The sequence below is a fragment of the Amphiprion ocellaris genome, chromosome 17, assembly GCF_022539595.1.
Source record: "Amphiprion ocellaris isolate individual 3 ecotype Okinawa chromosome 17, ASM2253959v1, whole genome shotgun sequence".
NCBI lineage: Eukaryota > Metazoa > Chordata > Actinopteri > Pomacentridae > Amphiprion > Amphiprion ocellaris.
Window position 1 is genome coordinate 21,955,163 of NC_072782.1, and position 13,507 is coordinate 21,968,669.

The window sequence follows — 13,507 nt, forward strand, 5'->3', positions numbered from 1 at the left end:
GTTGAGTCCTTTAAAAGGTAGAAACACAGAAGAGACAAAGACAGAATGGCTTTAGTTTGGCAATATTCGAATATATATATTATTTATATATATATATATATATATATATATATATATATATATATATATATATATATATATATATATATATATATATATATATATATATATATAATATATATATATATTCGAATATTGCCAAACTAATGTCTTTAGTTTGGCAATATTCGAATATATACTACCGTTGAAAAATTTCACCCAGAGAATTTCATGTTCTCCATAAAAACTCATGCTTTTATTCATGTGCTAACACAATTGCACAAGGGTTTTCTAATCATCAATTAGCTTTTCAACACCATTAGCTAACACAATGTAGCATTAGAACACTGGAGTGATGGTTGCTGGAAATGGGCCTCTGTATCCCTATGTAGATATTCCATTAATAATCATCCATTTCCAGCTAGAATAGTCATTTACAACATTAACAATGTGTAGACTGTATTTCTGATTGATTTCATGTTATCGTCATTGAAAACAAAAAACCTTTTCTTTCAAAAATAAGGACATTTCTAAGTGACTCCAAACTTTTGAACGGTAGTGTATTTACAAAGAAAGTACAAAATTTGAAAAAAAAAAAAAAAAAAAACCCACCCAGTAGCTGCTTTTCTTTCAAAAATAAGGACATTTCTAAGTGACCCCAAACTTTTCAACAATAGTATATGAGGGTTAGCCTCCGTTGGCTCACAGATGTTGGAAGCTTTAATCTGAGATTTTCCTCCATGTTTAATCTCATCTTTTCTGCAGAATTGTCAGCTATACATTAACACAAAAAAGAAAGATAATGGGAATTAGCCTGTTTTTTTTTTTTGACTGCTTTGGAGTGAAAAAACTAGGCCTTTGTCAGAAGGTGGCGCTATAGGCCACCAATACACATGGCTGTAGTACATGAGGCAAACAAAAAAATGCACACAAAATCATCTGTTTGCCAACTAAGTCTTCAAGAATTGTTTTCACTCAGGAAAGTTGTAATTATTCTTTAATGTCAGAGACAAACAATAAAAGAAACAGCAGATCACTCATGTGAGTTAAACGTTTGCTACATCAGAACATATGTAGAAAAGCTGTTTCCATCTCCCATGAAGCCCATAAATGTTTTTAATGCCAAAAATCACCACAAGCAAGAGTTAAAACCTTTTTCTTTAAATCTAGTCATTTTTTAAAACTCTACCATTCCTGTGACACACCTTCTTATTCAATACTTTTTATTTAATTATTTTCTACATTGTAGATTCATACTGAAGACATCAAAACTATAAAAGAATACATATAGAATTATGTTGTAAACAAAAAAAAGTGTTAATCTTCAATATTACTGTACAATGTAGAAAATAATACAAATATAGAACTGATTTGGTGGTATTTTTGCATGCAGTAAAGCATGCACTGTCACTAAAATTTCCTTATTCACCACAAAACTAGCAGATGAAAACAAGCACAAGAAAACTGGCCCATTTTTTATTGTCCATTAATATGAAAAATCAAATGGATAAAAGTCGGAAAAATGGCTTATTTTCACTTTATGGTAATTTCACCCTTTGTATTATTTGGGATCTTCACTTTGGCAAAAATGACACAGCTTTTTAACTTTGTTTCACTTAATCTTTTTATGTTAATGGTAAATCAGAAATGAGCTTGTTTTCTAGTTTTTTCATGTATGGTATTCGACCAAACAACAGATTCTACTTTAGTATCTAGACCCTCTTCAAAAAACTCCTCGAAGAGCTTCTGAATCAGGCTCTGTCAGAGTAGAAACAGACGTTGCTTTCTGAGGCCACCTTCCTCCCCCCTCTGGGACCACCTCAGACAGAGTTGGTCTCTTGCATACCAGCCGGATGTTCACCACTCTGTTTACCCCACATGTACCCTGGACGACTCGCTCACATGTGGAGTCCTTAGAAAGCTGCCTCTGTGCAGCCGGCTGATGGCGGATAAGGTAAGTACGTGCTCTGGTGCCACCCCCCTCCCCTCCTCATGTTCACCTCTGCAACAAAAACAAGACTTTCAGAGAGAGGAGGCATGAAACACGAGCTCTGTCTGAGAGCTGGAGGTCTGTGGAGTTCAAGCACAGGACAGTACCAGAGAGCTCCACTGCTTGTTTCATCTTAACATCCAGCAGATCAGGTTTAACATCCTCTTGGTCACATGACCACACAACAGAAATCACAAAAGAATATGATTTTAAAGCACTGAGGTTTTTAACACACTTTTTTAACAACGTGGGGCTCCATCAATGGCATTGGATCAGACATTCATGTTTCCCAGATGATGAAACCTCCAGACTCTGATGATCCTCTGCACTTTCCTCCAGCACCACCATGAAGATGACAATTTGGGGCCTATCTAGTAGGTTAGGTCTCAGTGGTTATTGAAAAGATTGCCTTGAAATTTAGTTCAGATACAAGATGTGATCAAAAAGCTCCAATATTATGCCTATAAAAATGTAAAATTGGCCACCAACTCTATGAAAGTAGTCTCCTTGTCCAGTGATAGCTCCCAGTGCTCCTGTAACACTTGTAACGATCCCTGGAGGTCCCATTCTGTGAACATGTCAAACACCATATGTGAAGACCAGTGTCAAAACTGTGTCAAAACAGTGACTCTTCGAAGTCCATTCAATTTTGGGACAAACGACAAATCTGGTGAGTGGGGCAGGTGGAGAGCAACAATTGTGTTGTTGTGGACAAAAACCCATGTTTATCAGCACCTACATGCCATCGTGCCACAGTTCAGGTCAGTTGAATCTTCTCCCTCAGATGCCTCAGCGTGTCCCAGTTCCACTCTACGTCGACAGGCCCTGGAGGACAAACTCATGGTGCACAAAGATGTGAATACTGCAAAAAAAAGTGCAAGTATGCTGCAGGGGTTCTTGAACTGATATCCTTCTATGGTCTTGGAAGCTACAGTTCTTCCAGTATTAAACTATCGTGTCGGAGATGGAGCTGCAGTCTCATGAGGAACACAGAATGTGATGTATGCTCTCTGTGAAAGTTTGAAGTCCAAATGTGCACCTGGCAGACACAAAAACATCTGCTAACATCTGTTACTGTTCATACATGTTTTACGTACACCATGAAGGTCTCACAACTTTTTAATTGCACCTTATGTTAGGTGGATAACAGCCTGACTCAAAACATGCAGGGAGCAGGGCTGATTGGCCAACAGGCTATTGTGCTACACTTCAACTTACAGTCGAACAGTCAAAAAAAAAGGATTCTAAAAACATTTTTTCTTGGCTTTGAAAGAAAACATCTTAAGGTCACCGATGGTAAACAGTATATCTGCTAAACATTAGCGTGATAGCATTGTCACTGTGAGCACGTTAACATGCTGGTGTTAGCATTTAGCTTAACCCTCTGAATCCAAACAGTTTCCTGGTGTTTTCTGCCCTTGTCACATTTTTCGTCGCTGACAGCTAATTTTTAACTGCAATATACTTGCATGTCTACGGAAACAGCTTCAACCCTCGCTAAAGTAGAGAGAACTCAAAAATGTCTTCAGTGTAGTTAGACACAATTACGATAGTTGAATTTATTCAATTACTGATTTTTGCTGTTTGAAAAAAAAAACATGAAAACAAAATGTCCAATTTTTTTCCAAGTGTCCATAGGTGTTACCAACTCTGGGAAAAAGTGGTGGCTCCCATATTATAGATTTTTAATGAATTACACTACTGTTCAAAAGTTTGGGGTCACTTAGAAATGTCCTTATTTTTGAAAGAAAGGCAGTTTTTTTCAATTAAGATAACATGAAATGAATCAGAAGTCCAGTCTACACATGTTTAATGTGGTAAATGACTATTCTAGCAGGAAACAGTTTATTTTTAATGGAATATCTACATAGGGGTACAGAGGAACATTTCCAGCAACCATCCCTCCTGTGTTCTAATGCTACATTGTGTTAGCTAATGGTGTTGAAAAGCTAATTGATGATTAGAAAACTATTGTGAAATCATGTTAACACATGAATAAAAGTGTGAGTTTTCGTGGAGAACTTGAAATTGCCTGGCTGAATCCAAACCTTGAACGGTAGTGTATATTTGTGCAATCATGGAAGACTCAGTATCTTTAACACTACTCTGCGCATCTCATAATATCACATCGACTACTGCAACTCCTTACTGGCAGGCCACCCCTCATGCACGGTCAAAACAGCACGTCACTCTGTTGTTCAGATCGCTTCACTGGCTTCCCATTGCTGCCCACATAAAATTCAAAACTCTGACACTTGCATCCAAAACAAGAAAAGCAGTCAGAGAGCGCAGTACTCCGCCAAGGCTGCTCAGTCATTGTATGATTTTTGACGGACGAAATCTTTTAAAAATTCGTGGTTCGCAGTGAGCGATTTGTAGTAGGATCGCAATCATGTGATTGTCAGCAGGCAGACGGCCTAAGTGTTCACTTGCCATGCCGCTATTATCACACTTAAACTTGTTTTGTGGCTCTTATCCAGGTTGTTTTCTCCTGACTAGATCCTCGCTTGTGTTGTATCTACTCTCAGATTGGATAAAAGTGTCTGCTAAATTAAACTGTAGAATTGTAGAATCCTCTTTGTATCTTCTCACAACTTATTCCCAGTGCAATAGTGTATTTATTTTATTAACCAAGTATGTGTTATTTCCCTCTCTGTATCTGTAATTTGTCTCCATTTTTAAATCAGACATGGAGAAGGAAGTGATTTTGGTGAAATATCTTGACTTCAAGCTTAGATTTGGTTGTTTGTGCTGACCAAACCACAAGTCACACTAGCCTCCTGAGACCCGGCCTATTCACTTATGTCCTTTATAATGAACATTTTGTTCACCTGTATATTTCTTAAGTATTTGGAGTTACCCTTCCAAGCCCTATTGTATTCTGTAGGGGACATCCTGGGCTTTCCAGTGAAGTGTCATGTGATGGGTTTGCATGCTGGGAACTTTACTTTTTTTCCTGTATCAAGATGGCTGCCATACGAGCAACCACATTTTATGGAAAGAGGAGAGGTAAGTCAAATATTCATTATCTATTGCTATTTTTACCATGATAACTATATATATTCTTGTTCATAAACATGTTAAGAACAATATTTTTACATCTGAAAACAGTTTTGTTATTTATGTTTTGAAATAACAGGCCTTTAATGAATGTCAACTGTGGTGGACACCAGGACCATTTTAATGTAATCAATGACTGCATATTGTTGTCGGAGAAAGAAGTGAAGCAGAGAGGATTCTATATCAGATAGTAGAGGGAGATTCAGATTTGGAGGTTTCAGATGAGGAAAAGGATGCAGAAGATGAGTATCAGCCTGTGACAGATGATGATGAAGAAGAAGAAGAAGATGCAGGAGAATCTGATGAGACAGAGTCAGAGCCAGAGAGGGAGCAACAAAGTCGTCGTGATCTATGGGCCAGGACTAGCTTGTATGTTTTATTTAGTTTCAGGCTAATTTATTACATTTTATCATCATGTTATATTATTGTAGTATTTGTACTATGTAAATGCTGTTAAAAATATGCAAGTAACATAAAAATTTGCTTCTAAAGCTAGTCAATAGGGAGTCATATCACATCCATGACACTGAAATTACTGCATTAATTGAAATTGATGTGAAAAAATTTCACTGTTACTCTTTTTATTAACTTGAATTTTTTGTGTGTTTTTTCTTGATCATCCATCATAATAGATTCACACCTGTGCTACCTGTGCTTCCTGGCTATCAAGATGACCCTAAAATTCGTGAATACTGGAGTCCAATCCAGTACTTTTCACAGTACATTGATGACAAAATCTTTGAGGATCTGGCAGCTTTTACAAATTAAGCTGCAAACTACAGGAGTGTTACTGAATACTACTGCCCAAGAAATCAAGGTTTTCTTTGGCATAACAGTACACATGGCCTGTCTTGGCTATCCCAGAGTCAAAATGTTCTGGGCTAAAAAGACTAAAGTGCCAGTTATTAGCAGGAGAATGACAAGGGATAGGTTCTACAAGCTGAGGAGCTCACTCAAGATTGTCAATGACCTGGATGTAACTGAAGAGGCAAAGGAGTCAGACATTCTTTGGAGAGTAAGACCATTGCTTGACCGTGTGAGGCAAGGTTGTCTCAGCCTTCCAAGGAGTGACAAAGTGTGCGTTGATGAGCAAATCATCCCGTTCACAGGCCGCTGCCCAGTCAGGCAATATGTGCCAGGAAAGCCAAACCCGACTGGCCTAAAGGTTTTTGTGCTTGCCTCTCCAAACAGTCTGGTCCTGGATTTCGAAGTCTATCGGGGCAAGAACACATTCAGGGGCCAAAGACTGGGAGTTGGAGCTGCAGCGGTCTTGCGAATGGTCGAGTCAGTTCCTACAGGAACTTATGTGTTCTTTGATCGATATTTTACAACGATCAGTCTCATGGACGCTTTGCTATCAAAGGGTCTTCCAGCAACTGGAACCATTATGAAGAACAGGGTTCCAAAGCAATGCCAGCTGCCAGGAGATAAGCAGCTGAGAAAAGAAGGGAGAGGGGCTTCGGTGACGTTGGTCCGGAGGGGACCTGAACTGGCACTGACTAAATGGTTTGACAATAAACCAGTTCTCATGGTGTCCACTGTCTTTGAGGAAAGATCCAGAGGATATCTGTAGCAGATGGTCCAACAACGACAAAAGTCATGTCCAGGTGAGACGGCCAGCAGTAATCAGGGAATATAATGACAACATGGGTGGCGTAGACCTCTGTGACCGAATGCTAAGCTTTTACCGCATGTCAACCAGGACCAAGAAGTGGACATCACGTGTGATGACACATTTTTTTGATGTTGCCATCACAAATGCTTGGATCCAGTACAAGTCTGACAGCAAAGCGCTGAATCGACCAGCTAAGAACACAAAGCAGTACCTGGACTTCAAATTGCACCTGGCTGAAGAGCTACTGGATAGTCTTTCATTTGATGACAGCAGTGAAGACAGTGAGGAAGGCACATGCCAGAGATGATGGATATCAAACATGCAGAGATGCAGGAACAAGGGCTGCAATGGCAAGACATACATCAGGTGCACCAAATGCAAGATGTTCCTCTGCATAACCAAAAAGAAAACATGCTTCCAGGATTATCACAGTTAAAATTTCCAGAGAAAGAAAAAAAGCAGAACTACTTATGTTCTATGTCTTGTAGTTCACTGTTGAACATAATACATGTTTTACATTACGTTGTAATGTATTATTACATACATTTTGTCCTTGCAAGCAACAAGTCATAGAAGAGTGAGACAAAATTTTATTGTTTTTGTTCAAATTGAATGTGTTCTTGGGTGAATATCATTGTAAAGATATAATATGCTCCTTTTTTTCTCATTTTCTACATTCAGTTCTATTTTCAGGCCGATATCGTCCTGCTGTCCTCTACAATGGACATGCTGTGAAATTAAAATAAAAAACATTTTTTAAAAAATGAAAATTGTAAAGTGTTTTTTTAGGCCCAAATGGATATGACATCACACAAAAAGAGAAATTGTAAGACACTTTTTTCCCTTGGTTCTCAGGAGGCTAGATGCATTCAATAGAAGTTGAAAGTCAGAGGACTCTTTCTGTTTTTAAAGTTTCTGGTTGGTGAATGGTGTCATTTTGGGGAGGGAAGGTTTTTTAAGCCACTGACAGGTTTAGGGGTTCAGAGGGTGAAAGCACCTCTGTGGTTTCAGTAATCTCTCAGAGCTCTCAGACTGTAGATCCTCTTAATCTGCCTGATATTTCCATTTGAGATATTTATGCCCGTACCACCACATTTTTCATTCTGCTAAATAAGTAGTGCCATTAACAAAATTTGTACATTATCCATAGCAATGCTGACCCTTTTACTGGATCTGAATATTTTTTTTTCAAAGCTGAAAGCTCTACAGACCAAATTTGAATTCTTTTCACGATAATGGCTATAAATCTCAAAGGCAAAAAGTGTACAAATGGACTTCTAAAAGTGAAATGAATATGTGTTGTCATAAATTGGATGAACCGAGATTTTAACAAATGATTACTGGCCGACATATTGCATCATAAAAAAGAGAGCATATTTGTGCAACAGCAGTCACACCCAGCTCTTCTTCAGTAAAAATGCTTTAATACACTTGAGGCAAATCTTGCTCTGCAGCTGGGTGTGGTTGAGTACTATGTTGGGTTTAAGAGATTTGGACTATGTTTGTCAATACTGTCATTTTGCATGAGCAAAAAGTCACCTGCCAGGACATCCAGTGCAAATCCACTGCCCGTCAAAAAAATGCAGCCACCTGGATTTAACTAAGCAAATAGATAATAGCCTCCCATTGGATAATGCTGCAGTGACACTGCAGTTACTGCAACAGCTTATTTAACCGTAGTTGATGCAATGAGGAGCTTCTCATTTCTTAAACAACCATGTCGGAAGACATATCCTGTGGTCATGGAAAGGATGTTAAACTGTTTCAGAAGGGTCTGGCCTGCATCAAGCAAAGAAAACAACTAAGATCATTGCTGAAACTACTAAAATCAGGTTAAGAACCATCCAACACATTATTAAAACTTGGAAGGATGCTGGTGAACCATCGTCTTTGAGGAAGAAATGTGGTCGGAACAAACTCTTAGATGATCGTGATCGGACATCACTTAAACATTCGGTGGAATCATACCATAAGAAATCAGCAGTAGAACTCACAGCCATGTTTAATAGTGAAAGTAAGAGCATTTCCACACGCACAATACGAAGGAAACTCAAAGGATTGGGACTAAACAGCTGCGTAGCCCTAAGAAAACCACTGATCAGTGAGGCTAAATGGAAAAAAAGGCTTCAATTTGCTACGGGGCTTAAAGATTGGACTCTGGAGCAATGGAAGAAGGTCATGTGGTCTGGTGAGTCCAGATTTATCCTGTTCTAAAGTGATGGGCGCATCACCGTAAAAAGAGAGGCAAGAGAGGCAGATGAAGTGATGCACTCATCATGCCTAATGCCTACCGTACAAGCCTGTGCAGGCAGCGTTATGATCTGGGGTTGCTGCAGTTGGTCAGGTCTAGGTTCAGCAATGTTATGCTCCCAAAGAATGAGGTCAGCTGAGTACCTAAATATACTGAATGACCAGGTCTTTCCATCAATGGAATATTTATTTCCTGATGGCACGGCCATATTCCAAGATTACAATGTCAGGATTCATCGGGCTTACATTGAGAATGAGTAGATCGGGGAGCATGAGACATCATTTTCACTAATGGATTGGCCTCCACAGAGTCCAGACCTCAACCCCACTGAGAATCTTTGACCTTTGATGTTTGGCTGTGTGCTCTCCAGCACACAGTGGTCCAACTCTCACATCATCAATACAAGATCTTGGCAGAAAATTAATCCAGCTCTGGACAGAAATAAATGCTGTGACATTGCAGAAGCTTATCGACATGATGCCACAGTGACTGTGTGCCATGCTCAAAGCTAAAGGGGGTCCAACAACATATTAAAGTGTGCAATTTTTTTATTTTTTTTGGACAGGCAGTGTAATTTAACCCATCTTTACTCGCAGTGTCCCAGTGACTCAGAGGTTTGTATACCAGCCATCCTTGAGCCTTTCCTGGAGTGAGATACAGCTCCTCTCCCAGCCTCTATCTCAGCAGTCACACGTGAAACAGGAGACGCTCTCTGAGATAAGCAGAGACCCAGCGGCACCTTCTTCACACAGCACCGCCACCGCCGGTGAGAACTCTCTGTGGGAAAGACATGATAGCGGTGAAAAGGATGCAGTGGGTCAACAACAGACCAAAGTCTTTGAAGAGACGGAGATGATGTGAACAGGGTGGATCAGCAGACAGCTCTGGGAAATGTTTGTCTTACAAACAACAAAGGTTTTAATAAAAGACGTTTGGAAGAAACACAAAGATCTCTGTAAATGCTTTAGTTAAATTTGATTCAGTTCAACGAAGGGCCAAAGCATTCTGACCACTCACTGATGAAGTAATTATTGCTTATTATCTCATAACAAGCATGTTCACCAAGCTCTGGGAGATATTAGATAGGAAATGAAATACTGGGTTTGTGTAGTAAATTTTTAAAGCTCTTTCATACTCTTATTTATGCTAAACAGACCAGGCTCCTATCTAAATTAATGGGGGGAATTTCATAGTTGTAATTTAAAAATTGCAGAGTCACCAGTCAAAGCTGATAAAAGTCTTAAAAAGTTTGGTGCCTTTGCCAACAAATAACCTTTAAAAAGAACATCTCTCTACTGGTTATACTTCTGTTATGCATAGCTTTACGACACTGTCCTTGAGTCAGTGCAACAACATGACTGACTGGATGTTTCCCAGTTCAGCTGTTACAGAGCAACCCATTGGCTTTTTGGAGAGAGGGGTAGGACCTGTGTCATACAAGTGCCATCTTGTGGAATTCTTTCATTCATCTCTGTACAGGGTTCTTTAGGTGGTGGCTCTCTTCCTTATATTGCCTCTCATGTTATAACTGCCTACTGACAGTGATCTAAGGAGGGACAAACTACGAACAGGTCACAAGATGTTTGGAGATGTGCTGGAGCAAGCTTGATCCAAGTGGCCTGACTCACTGGACTTATGATGTGGGCATGAGCCTGCCATTGGCTGCGAAAAATACAGAAAAGCTCCTTTTCCATTGAGTTGCTCCACATCATGAATTGTGAATGGCTACTGAGAGTAATTAAGGTTGTTGAGGTGGAGCTGCAGCATGTGAAAGTCTCAGTGTGTGTTCCTGTCATTAAACTAAATTCCCCCTGAACTCCACCCTGAAGCAGCACAATGACCCCCTGTCCACACCGCCGGCACACCGGGGCGAGGCTCTACAGCTGCAGCAGACGGTGCTAGACCTGCCAGAAAATACACTATACGGCCAAAAGTACGCGGACACTCCTTTACCAAACAAAAAGGAGAAAAATACCGGTGGCGTCAAGAAAACATCCTTGCGTTATTTCCATGGTTTTAAGCACAGTGCTGTGAACATCCATGTTTGCAGTTTAGAGGAATCAGACAGATTACAATGATGCTGGGTCAACTCACAGGTAGATGTTTAAAGAACCGAGACCTGACTTGGACCCATGTCACTCAAAGGACCCAAATTTTCCAAATTGTAATTAAGTCAGGTATTGTAGGGTCTCTTTTGATTGCAGCACGCAATCAAAAGAGACCTGAGAGACCTTAGAGAATCCAGTTTAACTTGAGTGTATTTTATCTCTGACCGTGTTATACCTCACAAAAATGCAGGACTAAATGGTGTTCTGAGTGTAAAAATTTTCCATTATTTTGTCTTTGAGCCATGATTACTCTCCTTCTTATCATTATACTGATGCTTGTTCCCCCTGCAGCTGCCTGTCAATAGGTCAAATTAACTAAAGGATCATCAGGTTGCTGCAGGTGCTTTCTATCTAGTCAGCTCTCTTTGGCATGACTGCATTTTTTATCAGGTCAGCATCAAATTGCTCCATTTTACGCACAGATCTGCCTTAACCTTGTAAGGGCACTTGAAGGTGGGGAGAAAAGCTGAGAAGGTAAAACAACCCACAGGTTGAACAGTGAAAGTCCACTCTCAGCTCTGCCTCTGTCAAACAACAGTCTACAACAGTCTATTCCCATCAAAAGTCATTGAGCTCACAGTAAGATTTACTCTGACAAACCTCCTCCCTTGCAGCTCGCAGCCTGATTGCTGACCTTTCCAACTGTTTATTACTTTAACCTTCGGCTGGGAAAGCTCGCTGACCGCAACAATGGTGCAGTTAATGGTGCAGCTTTAGCAAACTGTGCAGCAGAAATGCATGCAGCTGGGTTGATGCTGCACTGCAAACAGGAACAAATGCAGAAATACACAACATCATTCCGTTTAAACTGAATTAATACGTACATTTATGTTACTAAAGTTGTGCATTCTTGACTATACCAAAGAGCTCTTAAGTTATTCTGAGACATCATCAAGTTGTAATCAAATGTACGCTACTGTTCAAAAATTTGGGGTCACCCAGACAATTTCATGTTTTCCATGAAAACTCACACAAAGGTTTTCTAATCAAATCAATCAAAACAATGTAGCATTAGAACACAGTAGTGATGGTTGCTGGAAATGTTCCTCTGTACCCCTATGCAGATATTCCATTAAAAATCAGCCGTTTCCAGCTAGAATAGTCATTTACCACATTAACAATGTCTAGACTGAATTTCTGATTCATTTAATGTTATTTTCATTGAAAAATACTCTGATTATTTAAAAAATAAGGACATTTTTAAGTGACCCAAAACTTTTGAACGGCAGTATATACATTACAATAGTGGATTTTTTTTACGTGTGTTTTATGATATGTAACTATCTATGTATCTATACCCACATACACCAATATTTATATCAGCCTTAGCCGCATTTTGTGTTTGGTGTTAACCCATAAGAACCCAGAACCATTTTTCCTTAAAGGAAAATTATGTGGGATATACTACAGACCAAGTGGACCACATTGAACACATTTCTGATGTTTTATTCAGCATAACACTTTTTAATACCAAAGATCTGTGTTGTTACATATATGTTACATTGGGTGTTAGTGGTAAACATATTCCTTATTTGAAAATAAGTAAACCTGACAGTTTTTACTGCTTGGTAACATAAAATTGCCTTTTTATTTACATTTCCACAACATATATCAAAGCTGTGACTTTAATAGCAAGGTTTAACATAAAATTCTTCTTCAGTTTTGCTTTGCATCACAAAATATGCCAACTGCATCAAAATAAATAGCACTGCCTATTTGGGGGCATTCGCAACAAGCTACCATAGGTACAGAGAACTGAACAACAGACCTAAAAACTAAGAGAAATAGAACCCTTGTATCATCAGCACCATGTCTGGAACATTTCCTCAGTTCTCTCGTCTGTTAAGTATCTTTAGCCTTTTAGCCTAAGACAGATGGTAAGACTTGAAACAGTTTCGTTCCTCAGTGAAGCAAAGACACACATCACATTTCTCACAGAGAGTGGTGGTTGCATTGATTTTGCAGAGTTTGCAGCGGCCACGCTTGTCATATTTCACAGGCCAACGTGCGACTTGGTCAGTGCGAACATCATCTGGAACTCTAACACGAACCCTCTTGGGCAGTGGTGGTGGTGGAAATCATTATTTCCAGTTCTTTTACAGAGTGTTAGCATTGTTGTGGTTTGCAGATTTTTGTACACTATACAAAGTATAGTGTATTTGTTCCTTGAGTAACTCAAGCATTTCTGGTGTTATGAACTTTTTGAAGTACTCCAGAGGACTAAGAAGACTGTCTGGAGGTGTGACGTGGTCCTTTGAATGTGCACTCAGGGGTTTCAAAAGGTTTCTTCCTCCAAGAAAATTGTTTTTTTCCCTTGGACAGTTCCTTCTTCAGTTCCTTGTTTTTGTCCATGGACAGTTTCTTGTTTTTTTCCTAGGATGGATGTATTTTGCTGCCCTGAATTCAAGTTTGGTTGTGGTACATCATGTGATGTACTTGATTCA